The sequence below is a fragment of the Myripristis murdjan genome, chromosome 15, assembly GCF_902150065.1.
Source record: "Myripristis murdjan chromosome 15, fMyrMur1.1, whole genome shotgun sequence".
NCBI lineage: Eukaryota > Metazoa > Chordata > Actinopteri > Holocentriformes > Holocentridae > Myripristis > Myripristis murdjan.
In genome coordinates this window covers 29,699,410-29,711,794 of record NC_043994.1, presented here as the reverse complement: position 1 = coordinate 29,711,794, position 12,385 = coordinate 29,699,410, and positions in this window count along the sequence as shown.

Below are 12,385 nucleotides of genomic sequence, written 5' to 3'. Positions count from 1 at the left end.
TAGCCTTTCTAGCTGCAGAATTGTTTATTTTTACATGTTTTTCCATACATTCCCCATTGTTTTTAATGTCATTTTTGGGATATTTCATTTTGCACTTGTTTTATAATTCTCACCCTGCAGACATTTTGCACTGGTTTGCGTGTGCATAAGAGTGTATGTCTTTTTGTAGCATGGTGGTATATGTGCATGGCGGGTGTTAGTGTTATGTAAGCAAGAAAATGCTGCAATGACAGCTCCTGCTTTCAACCAAAGCCAAAAACCGTGGCGTGTATTGCGTATTTGGCCGATAAAACCCGATTCTGATGTTGAAATCCGAGCGCCGGGTGAGGTCATTGTTCAGTTATCGGTACGTTTCTCCACACTGTGCACAAACATTGATCATCGTTGTGGGTGTTTCAGGTCCAGACGACGTTCCTGTCAATGTGTTTTTCCTCTTTCGGTCCTCACATGCACGGTTTACCTTCATGAACCCACTCGGACAACAAACGGCAACAATTCAGACGACTACAGCAATGGAAATGGAAACCAGAATGTTCCTAATAGATAGATAATCTGTATATAGAGATGAAAGGGCAGGAAAACTTTACTTTTTGCACTTTTTTATTAAGTTTCCCTTGTAGAATAATCTATAAAAGGGCAATAGCACAGCTGATAGACAGTCCAACTCCTGCATAAATCCATGTAACACCAAATGCAATTATACAAAAGTAATTACAGAGTGCAGCATTTGCTTTATAAAGCATGCGTGGTGAACTAAGACAGGCAGATGTAATGAGCCGGCCTGAGCCGTACAGACAGGACCTGTTAGCATGTGAGAAGCACTTCCCGAGACGGAGAGTGCATAAATATCTGCGTGCGGCTACAGCGTGTCTCATTAGCGGCGATGATGAAGGTGCACATGTCGTCCCCGTCCAACCTCTTTCACCGCTCTCTTTTCGGACGGGCAGCTTAAAGTGACGTTATTCAGAATTAATGTAATTCGCCGAGAGAGATCCGAGGTCCATTGTACCTTAGATGTTCCGTCTTTTGTCTGGGGCCCTGAACAATGCTCTGTCATTTTAGCAGGAGCTAATATGATTAAAGCACTCTGACAATAGACGGTGTAATTCATTTCGTCATTAGGGATTGCGGGCCGGGTTGAGGGAAGACGAAGGGGTAGATTATCAAGGCTGCATACTAATTCGCTCGCGGCGGAGAAAGATGGACAGCCAAATGGACTTTGCTGAAAAATATCACTCTGAGCTCGACATAACTTCACCAAAAGAGGGGGGGAAAAATAAAATAAAATAATAAAAAAAAACAACAAAAAAAAAGGATCCACCGCACCGTGTAAAGCCTGCAATGGAAAATCATCAATCATGCGAACACAAGAGTGGGATTTATGAAGTGTAAGAGCGGTAATAATAGCAATAATCCGCGGTGCACTCCTGTTGAGGGATGGCGAAGGACTAGGTATACGTTTCAACAGGGGGCTACGCCAAAACACAGGCGGAGACGTGCTTATGGTTTTGAAATAGTCCCCCATTACCGACGATTGTGCTCTATTACTGTTCTCAGTCACAAGAGATTGGACACTTAGCCTCTCCTGAAGGTCTGTTTCTCATAAGTGTCTGAGCGGAGCTAGACGGTGCCATCTGACAAGTCTTTCATCTTAAGGGAGTGCCTGGCACTCTCGCTAAGCCCCCAGTCACTGGAGGAATACCACTTCACATGTTTGCCTATAAAGTTACATGCCCATTAGGCCACCGCAGAAGAAGTGTGCAATATTTACCGTCTGGACGATTAGGAGTAAGCCTCAAATAATATCAAATTCTGCTACCGACACCAAGAACTGGGTGCTAGCATGAGAACAAAAACACTCTCCAGTGCACTTGACAGTGGGGGCCAAATTATGACAGAAATGCAGCATAGGTGGAAATTTACTGGCGCGTCGGGGGCTGCCAATTTAACTTTGAATGCACTTTCTTAGTTTTAAAAGACTTTTTAATTCTTAGAACAGAGCCGAGCGTGTCAAGTAACATCATTTAGATCTATTCATCCTGAGTGTGTTTCAATCAGATGTCAAGTAAAGCTCTTATCCTTTTTGTTTTGAAGTCACACACTGAATAAGCTATTTGACTGTTTGAATAGTTAAGAATATCTCGCCTGGCAAAAAAAAAAAAGAAAGGGTGAGGGTCGAGGTCAAGGGCTACAAAACCTTAAAAGCTGATTGAAACTATATTTTTTATTGCTTTACTTCTCTTAAAATCCAGTCAAAAATACGAAGTCGGACTTGAATGACGGTGTTCGCGAGAACCTCTTCAGTGTCGGGTGTCAACAGAAGCATCCTTGCTCCTCTCACGGCTACAGTTGGTAAGCTTTGCAAGAAAAGACCTTTTTTTTTTTTTCTTTTTTCCATCTTGGACTGACTATCTGAGTAAACTCGGTGAAATCTGCGAGCCAAATCCCTGATCCTCCACACAAAAGTACCCCTGAGTCTGCACACCTCTCCGGAGAGCATATACAGTCACCAAAAAAAAAAAAAAAAAGCATGCACAACTTCACATGCAAAAAAAAAGAGGGGAGTTCAAAAAAAAAAAAAAAAAAAGTTTCCAGAAGAGGGGGGTGAGGAAGCCGGAAAAGAAAAATGTATGTTCTGCAAGGCGGTATCATTAATAACGCAGTGACTGGTGAATGTCGCGGGGAACAATGGCATTGTGTAGAGAAGAGATGACGAATCCTCCTCTCTTTTCTCTGTGAGACGACGCTATCTATTAATTACTTTTATGTCTTCATTCCTTATTTCGCACCATCCCGACGCCCAGAGTGATTTTTAATAGCCCGTGGTGATACAATTCAACACGAGAGGTTCGATACTAGAGGAACAGGGACAGTTGTGTTTCAATTTAGCACGGCTCTATCCTATTGAGTCACTCCGCTGCGTATGGTTACTGTGTCAGTCATATTGATCTGGATGGTAATTTGGGGGGTGGAAGGTGCGGTGCGTTCAGGTGGCGAGGACACTATTTGGCTTTCTGTGGTCAACTGGAATGATTCTCCGACCGTTTGGCGCAAAATTCATTGACTTGAATTTTCTATTAGTCGCAAAACAAATTGACCCGGCGCGTTCGCTGAGAACCGAGGGCTGTCCGTCATTGTGCAAACTTTTTTTTTTTTTTTTTTTTTTTTAAATCAAACTGTACATGGAAGCATCCTTGAAAGAGCCATGTTTCAAAATAAAGCAACAATCGATTGCCAAGGTTCATAGCCTTCTTGAAAACTACAAATATGGACGGAATCCAGAGTAATTCTTCTACCTATTTGTACTTATTGTATATTGTTGTATATCTTCTACCTATTTGTTCTTATTGTATATTGTTGTATATCTTCTAACTATTTGTACTTATTGTATATTGTTGTATATCTTCTACCTATTTGTACTTATTGTATATTGTTGTATATCTTCTACCTATTTGTACTTATTGTATATTGTTGTATATTGTACATAGGTTGTACATTGTATATAGGAATGTTATAGGAATGTATATAGGAATGTTATCTATACTTTCTATTTTATCTTTATTTTATTACATTTTATACATTATATTATTACATCGATACGCACTGTTTTTTTTTTTTTTTTTTTGCACATTGTTTTTTTGCACATTGGGTACTTAGATCTTTAGATCTCGAGTGTCATCTTTTATTCTTTATTTTTTTATTTATTTAATCTTGTACTCTGTGGATACTGCTGAAAACTGTGAATTTCCTTCGAGATGAATAAAGTATCTATCTATCTATCTATCTATCTATTTTTTAAACTATTTTATTCTATCTATTTTTACTTGCACAGCGCCGGAGTTGTTGCAATCACATTTCACTGCTGCTGTACCCGTACATTCATGCATGTGACGAATAAATCTTGAACTTGAACTTAATGGCTTGCATGCCGATGTGCAAAATTGATCCGTTTCATCTGTGTCTCTCTGGCCACGCCCTTTCAGTTTCAGCGTCAACATCATGCACCATTTGAAAAAAAAAAAAAAAAAAAATTTCAAAGCAGCTGCTGGCGCGAGCATGAAACTCCCCACAGAATACTAATGATTACCATAAAAGCCAATTATTGTCCTCTTGATTACCATGAAAGCCAATTTATTGTTTTTACATCAAACTGGCGTCTTCAAAAAGGTAGCTGCATGAAAGGCGACACGCGACGAGAGCGCTGCGATTGGTGGAGACGAGCCACGGAGCTTCACAGTGAAGGTTATTTGTAGAGACGCCTCATCCCCGAATAATCACGACTGCGAGATTTCACTGAATTTATGGCGAGGAATACCTCCGTTTTCCACCCGACGTGTCTGATGGGGTTTGAGATCGCGCAAACGGAGCTTTAGAGAAAGTCTCAATTTAGTCTCAGTTTATAATACCGCCTTCTCTTTTCACACACATGCTCCTTCATAACTTAACATTTGATCAAACTGCTTGACCCTAGGGTTGAGAATCTCTGGCATGAGGCCGATTTGATACACGGGTTACGACTCGATTCAAAAAACGATATATTTTTAATACAGAACGATTCGATGCGATTCGATACGGTGTAAAAACAACGCGATAGTTAACATTTGTTGATGTAGACGTTAATCATAAAGAAGCCAGTTCTATAAAATGACATTCTTACAGTATTTTCAAACATGTAAAAGAGCACAGATCCCCGAGCATTGTTGCTTTACGGCACTGTCAGAAATAAACAACAACAAAATCCCATGTCCCATTTATTTTTAGACATGGACAAAAAAAAAAAAAAAAACTTGGTGAATGAACATCATTTTGTTGGATGGGATCAGAAAATAAAATGTGTGTATATATATATATATATATATGAAAACAGAACATAATTCACTATAACAATAAATAAATAGTGCAAAGCCGCTCCAAAAAAGACAAATATCCTATGGCTTACACTGCAAAAACTCAAAATCTTACCAAGATCATTTGTCTTATTTTAAGTCAAAAATGTCTTATTACTAGTCAAAATATCTCATTACACTTAAAATAAGACATGATCACCTCAGAAGTAACTTGTTTTTAGACAATTGTCTCTTGTTTCAAGTGAAAATTTGCTTGTTTCATTGGCAAAATTTGTGTCTTGTTTCTAGCTAATTTTCACGTGTTTCAAGTGAATTTTCACTTGAAACAAGTGAAAATTGTCTAAAAACAATTTACTTCTGAGGTGATCATGTCTTATTTTAAGTGTAATGAGATATTTTGACTAGAAATAAGATATTTTTGACTTGAAATAACACAAATAATTTTGAGTTTTTGCAGCGTAAATTGTCAATAGTGGCAAATATTCGTCCAGGAAAAGAGAAGCAAACATAAAACTATTTTCAGCGCTCAAGCTGGCGCTGGCGTTGGTGCTGTTGGCAAAATTTACATCCATTTTTTGTTTGTTTTTCGTCGTCAGTCATGTTACTGTAGTTATACTGTAAGTTTTGGGTTGGGAACATAACGTTATGGAGCATGCGCGTTTCATGAGTTCTCGCGTTGTTTTAGATGAAAACTGTAAAGCCTCAGGCAACCGATTCCTAGTGTCACGATATCCGATCCACAACTCTACAATCGATTCATCTGAGGATTCATGGCTGATCCGTATCGATCGAGGAGTCTGTTACCGACACCGCCGTATCTCTCGCCTGGAAAAGCGATTATCCGGTCATATCGGTTTATCGTTCCCAACCCTGCTTGACCCTAAACTCTCCCTGTAGAGTCTTAAGTGCCAGATACTTTCTATACAAAGATGTAATCATCACTCATCTGCTGTAATAAACAATTATATTCTCTGCATTCGCTCGTCTCTCCAGTTGCTTCAGTTTCTACCTGAGCTTTGGTAACATGGAGTTCAGAAAAGCTCGACGCTGCTGTGCACACGCCATATTTCTAATCTTTTCCCAAAGCCAGCAGCCATATTTTAGAATTGCGATATCATTTTTCCAACTTTTTCTCCAGCTGTTGGTTTCCATTCATTCCGCTACGATATGAAAATGAGCTTTTTCTTTACACCAGCGTTCAAATCAAAATAAAGTCCTCCACACTGGTTTTCCTGAAAGCAGCAGCACTGTTGTGTTTTCAGGACTTTTCCAAGCTGGGTGGAGTAAAACGCTCCCTCCTCTGGGGAAAATAGTCCCCGGGGAAACGTTTTGCCAATTATTAGTTGCATGGTTTATTAATAGAGACGACTTTGTTCGCGGCAGAGGCAGAACATGATTAGGTGACGGCTTCAACCAAATGTTTGATTAGAAGTTGTGAAGTCTTCATCACCCCCCCCGACTCGATTTGCAGAACGGTTTGTTGCCATGTAAAATCTGCCATGTGGGTAAACTGGAGTAAATGGGCCAAGACATGTACAGTCACTGGTGTGGTCTTTTAACGCCTCAGATCTCGACTTGTGTTTTCCTATAAAGACTTTTTTCTTTTTCTCAAGCAAACAGAAGAGATCTAGGGGGTTCGACCTGAGGGGCAAACTTCCCGGACCAGATTCAAACCCAGGAATCTGCCGCAACGCGAAACACACCTCGGGAAGCGGAGCCGGCGCGACGCCGCGAAGCCGAGCCGGCGCCTCGAGGCTGCAGCCGCCTTCGTTTCTTGAGGGAATATTTACCACTTGACACGAGGAAACACTGGGTGTGTATCATTTTGAGATGAAAGCTTTTCACTTTACATAATCAGACCGCATTTTCTTGTTTAAAGCGCCTTCATTGGCCTTTCACTGTGTCTGACATGTTCTTTTCTGCTCTCTTGCTCTTATTCCTTGCTTTTAACCCCACTGTTATTTCCCTTCCTCCTTACAGTAATTTGGCTGTTTCTGCTGCATGCTCTGCCTCTTATTTCTTCCTCCTTTGCAGAGCACTTTACCACAAACTGGTTTTGTATTTTAAAGCGCCACATAAATAAAGTCGACTCGAGTTGACCTTAAGTGAATAGAACAGCTTAAGCGGGGTGAAAGGATGATCCCTCCTCGGTATAATAAGCAGGAGAAGAAGAACGGAATTGTGTTTCTTTCAAGCTAAACATGTAAGCCAAGAAATTTGCCAGTGTTATTTCTGGAAAAAAAAAAAAAAAAAAAAAAAAAAAAAAAAAAAAAACACTCTGCCTCACTTCCATTCCATATATGTTGTACCACCAAATCATTTTCTATTCCGGCTGATTTATGAACGAAAAATAGAGCAAAGTGACCGTTTCGTGAGCACAAATTTTCCGTGAAATCTCAGCTTGGAGACGGCGGCCCCCTTTTTTCCCCAAAGCGAGGGCCCGGGCCAGACTGCGCCGGTCTGGCCCGGTGTGTCGGTCCGTCTGGGCACACTGGACATACTGGGACGTGCAACTGGCCCGATCGGCAGCCAGGGAGCCGGCGTGACATCCAGCTCTCCGCCGAAAAGGCATTTCAGCGGAAAGCCTGAACTGCAGACGAAGCCCTGGCCTGGCATCCAGGCGCTGTGGTCGAGCCTCCCTCTCTCTCCCTCTCTCTCTCCATCCTTTCACCCTCCACCCACTCCCTCCATCCCTCCTCCTCTTTCCCCTCCCTACCCTTCCTCCTCCCCTCCTCTTCCTCCTCCCCCCAATTGGCTGTGGAAGATGGCTTCAGTGAGTCATCTTGGGACCGAGATCAAAGGCAAATTACAGCCGACGTCTATGCAAAATGTAATATGGAAACCCCCCAGCTATGTCCTCTCTATTGATTTTTCTCTCTCTTCTTCCACCCTCTCTCTCTCTCCGTCCCTTTCTCCTCATTTCTCCGCTTCATTTTTTATCCAAGCACAATACTACGCAGTGTGAAATCTGAAGAAAAAGGCCCCCGAACCCTCTTCCAGATGAGAAAAAAAAAAAAAAAAAGAGCGGGGAGAAAAAAAGAGAAAGATTTGGCCGTCCCTGGTTATGCCTGTTTGCATTTAGAGTCCATTTTGTGATGTAAGTAGTCCTGTTGCTCGTGCGGAGCGGCCACTTTAGGCGAGGGGTTTGATGTCAGAGAGGGAGGGGCCGCGACGCGCTACACCCAGGCTCTTTCAAAATGAAATCAAGTCGACGGGGCGGCGTTTCCCCCTCACGCGCAATCGGCTCGCATTTGCGGAATCTCTGGTTTTTGGGGTTAAGATGTAAGTGTGTGAGGCTAAATGGAGTTCTTCCTCAGATGACTCGCTCTCTCTCTTGAAGACACTCGGGGGCCCTGCAGGAAATTAAAATGAATTGTGGAGAACGAGACGTGAATAGGTTGTGATTCTGACACGTCAGCTTGTTCACTGACAAAGCAGCTATTTCAAACAAATTACGCCGCTTATACTATTTGCAAGCACGGAAGGAGATGAGGGGGGAAAAAAAAAAAGTAGAGGGTTTCTGTCATGGTAGCAACAGCCGAAAAACATTCTCACATTCTTATTAGGTAATAATAAAAAAAAAAAAAGTGCACCGAGCAAATAAAGCACGACGACATCTGCGCTAAATTCACAATATGTGGGATTTCTCCCGGCGAAATTGTTTTTCCCCGAGTAATAAAGGCATTTACATCGGCGTGTAATCCGATAAACAATGTGCAGCTCACCGTTTGCGTAGCTCAAAGCTGTTGATTTGTTTTTGTTTTTTTTTATATCCGCGCACACTTTGTCCCCCCCCCCCCTCCCGCAGTGTTTGGGGGGGTGCAGCGTGGAAGCCCATTGAACTGTGGGTAAATATCGGTGTGTGACGGGGGGGCCGCCCGCGACGAGAATAAAACGCCGCGAGGACGAAACCCGACGCCACACCTGGAGTCCAGAGAGAGAGAGAGAGGAAAAGACAAAGAAATATTTATATATAGAAACTGAGAGGTGTGTGAATGCATCTACTTGTGTGTGTGTGTGTGTGTGTGTTTATATGAATGTGTGTGTGTGTACATTCTCATGCACATACATGAGCGTGCATGAGCTTCCCACTTGTCTTTTTTTTTTGTTGGTTTTTTTTGCTTAAGTGGATGCAAGCATTCAAAGAGTGTTTGCAGATCTCTCTCCGTGTGTGTGTTTGCAAAGCAATAAAAAAAAAAAAAAAAAAGAAAACCGTTTTTTTTTTTTGTTTTTTTTTGTTTTTTTTTTGTTTTGTTTGTTTCCATTTGTGTGCGAGCGCGGCGGTGCCAGCTTCAGTGCCCTCAGCCGTGGGCACAAAGACGCCGGTGACAAGCCATTCATTTCCCTGACGAGCTGTCGCCTGCGGGAGGATAGGTGACTTCTCCCAAGGTTATTTATGGCATTGTTGATCTCTCATTCTCCGAGTCAGTCTTCTCCATCGCCATCTCCCCCTCCCACCTCACCACCTCACCACCTCCTTCCCAGCATCCCTCTCTCTCCCTCTCTCTCTCTCTCTGTTTCCATTTATCTGTCTCCGGCTCTTCACCTCGCCTCCCTCATGTTGTCATTAGCCAGATTTGATCACTCCGAATATTGATGAGTTCATGTTTATAATGGAAAATAAGCATACCATTTGTGCCTTGGTGTGTGTGTGTGTTTGTGCATGTGTGTGTGTGTGCGTGCATGTGTGTGTGTGTGCATGTGCAAGGCAAGTTCAGCCGCTGTCTCTCGAAATCAGAGCGCTTCAATTAGAGCCGAGGTGATGTGTGTACGAACACCTTTACACACTCTGTCCCGTACTTTTGCCTTTTTGCAGACACACACACATGCGCGTACACACACACACACACACACATGTGCACAATGCAGGAGTAATGTGATTTAGCCTGCTTTGGAAAGCTCTGACGGGTCCTCGACGTGATTAAGAGCCAATGTGCTGCTGCAGCGCCGAGCCGAGCTAAAGACGTCTCTTTTCTCGCAGCCGCTCCTTAAGCTCCTCTCTGCATCTCCCTCTGCATGTCACGAGCACTTCACACACACACACACACACACACACACACACACACATCATCATCATCATCATCCAAAATTCCTCACTTATATGTAGAAGCATATCGAATGTCGGCGAAATGTGCCGCTCTGTGGTAACGCGGCGTTTTTCAGGGCCTTTCTGGAAGTCAAAGCGCTGGAAAGTTTAGACGAGGTCCATCTCTTAGAGCTTTTTTTTTTTTTTTTTTTTTTTTTCCTTATAAAGTAAAGCCCCTCTCCGCTTAAGACGGACCATTATGCGCTCGGATTCGGCGCTCTGCACATGTTGTACAAGTTCGGACATTTTCCACATTTGGAAGAAGGAAGGAAGAGGCGACGGGAGGTTTTGCAAGGAAACGTGAAGATGTGTGTTTCCATTAACCTCTTAGGACCTGGCGCACACTGGACATCACATTTTGGGTTATATTACTGTAGTAGTTAATTCACTGCAAAAACGCAAAATCTTACCAAGATTATTTGTCTTATTTCAAGTCAAAAATGTCTTATTCCTAGTCAAAATATCTCATTACACTTAAAATAAGACATGATCACCTCAGAAGTAAATTAGTTTTAGACAATTTTCACTTGTTTCAAGTGAAAATTCACTTGAAACAAGTGAAAATTAGCTAGAAACAAGTGTTTTTGCAGTGTTCTGCTTACTTGGGGCCGTCTGGCCGCGTACGTGGACCCTTACACCACCTACCACTACTTGTTTTATATTTTCTTACAAGCATATGATGCCTTACTGTAGCTGTGACTGTCCAAAGGGGGCAAACATGTTGTTACTTCATCTTGTTGTTTTGCACTGTGACATTCAAAACACGTTCAAAAATATGTTTGTATGTGTTATTAATGCAAGACGAAGCAGTCAGGACAAAAACTGCAATGTTCAGGGTGGAAATAAAGACTTCTGCACTCTGTTACACAACGGCGACTTTATTGTGTTTTAAGGAAATTGAGAACCAGTGTCCACATATTTGGACATCATTTCTCTGTAAAACTACACCATGTAAAAAAGACGATGCTTAGTTTTTATACTCATCAGGGTCCAATAAGCCAAAATAGAATCATATGAATATCAATATCATCGGGTCTTAAGAGGTTAAAGCTGCTTGACCTCTCAGGTTTACAGCTCGACTGAGACGGAGTGAAACCTTTAAGGTGTCAAACGCAAAATCGGCGACGTCGCCCCTGATTGGTCGAGACGATGACGAGTCTTAATGCTGACGCCGAACGAAAACATTGTAAATCTGGGCCTTTAGTGTGTGTGTGTGTGTGTGTGTGTGTGTGTGTGTGTGTTGCATGTACAGATATCTAAAGAAGCCGAGCCGCCGAGTCGTTCGTGCACAACTTTACATTTTTCCAGACTTTCTCCCAGTTCAATCCCCTCCCTCCTTTCTCTTAATGCTTCTTTTTCCCTACCTCTCTCTCTCTCTCTCTCTCTCTCTCTCTCTCTCTCTCTCCTGTCCTGTCGTTCACTCGTGGCGAGGCATCATCTCGTATACATGGCGTGGCGCGCGGCGTGGGACCGCGGTAATGCAAGCATCTGCTCGGGGCTTTTGTGTTCAAAAGATTCAATTAAAAAATAATTACCAAAAGATTAGTGGTAGTCCGGTACGACTGTACTGTTTGAATAGATGTTTCCTTTTCATCTGCTGTAATAATAGAATGCTTTTTTAATTAAAGAAAAAAAAGGAGAAGAGGCAGAAGAAGAAAAAGGGAGAAGGAGAAGAAGGAGAGGAGGAAGAGGAGAAAGGCGGGCCTGCCTCCGTACACCCTGTCTGAAGACAAAGTTTGTTTGATGTGCAGCAAAATTAAATATTTTTTTTGATCTAACAAATTAATTTTCAACCCTCCCCTCCACCCCCTCCCTCGCCCCGCCGCTCCCGTCCTCCCTCTCTCTCTCTCTCTCTCTCTCTCTGTTTTTTTTTTTTTTTTTCCTTTCCTGTGGAAGATAAAGACAGTTTAATTTAGATACCAACATGGCACACACACACACACACACACACACACACACACAGAGCCATGGTCAGCCCAGTGAGCTTTTGTGGATGACCCCCCCCACCGCCCATCCCTCACACACACACACACACACACACACACACACACACACACCATCCTAACTCAAACAATTAATTGCCTCTTTTTCTTTCTTTTTTTTTCCATCTTTTCCCCAACATTCACTCCTTACTGGTTGTCAAGTGTGTGTGTGTGTGTGGGGGGGGGGGCTTGGTGGGGGCGTGACGAGGCATATGCCGGTCCGAATCATGACGTGGGTGTGTGTGTGTGTGTGTGTGTGTTGGGGGGGGGGGGGTGTGGGGTGCATAAGAAAAGTAATTTCTGGGTGCTGATTTACCGAACGCAGCAGTGGGTGTCGGCGATGTCGCAGCACCACAGGGGTGGATTATGGGATACCGGGGCTTTGGATGTGAGTGTGTGTGTGTGTGTGTGTGTGTGTGTGTGTGTGTGTGTGTGTTGGGACGGTGAGGTGGGGGTACGGGTTGGAGGAG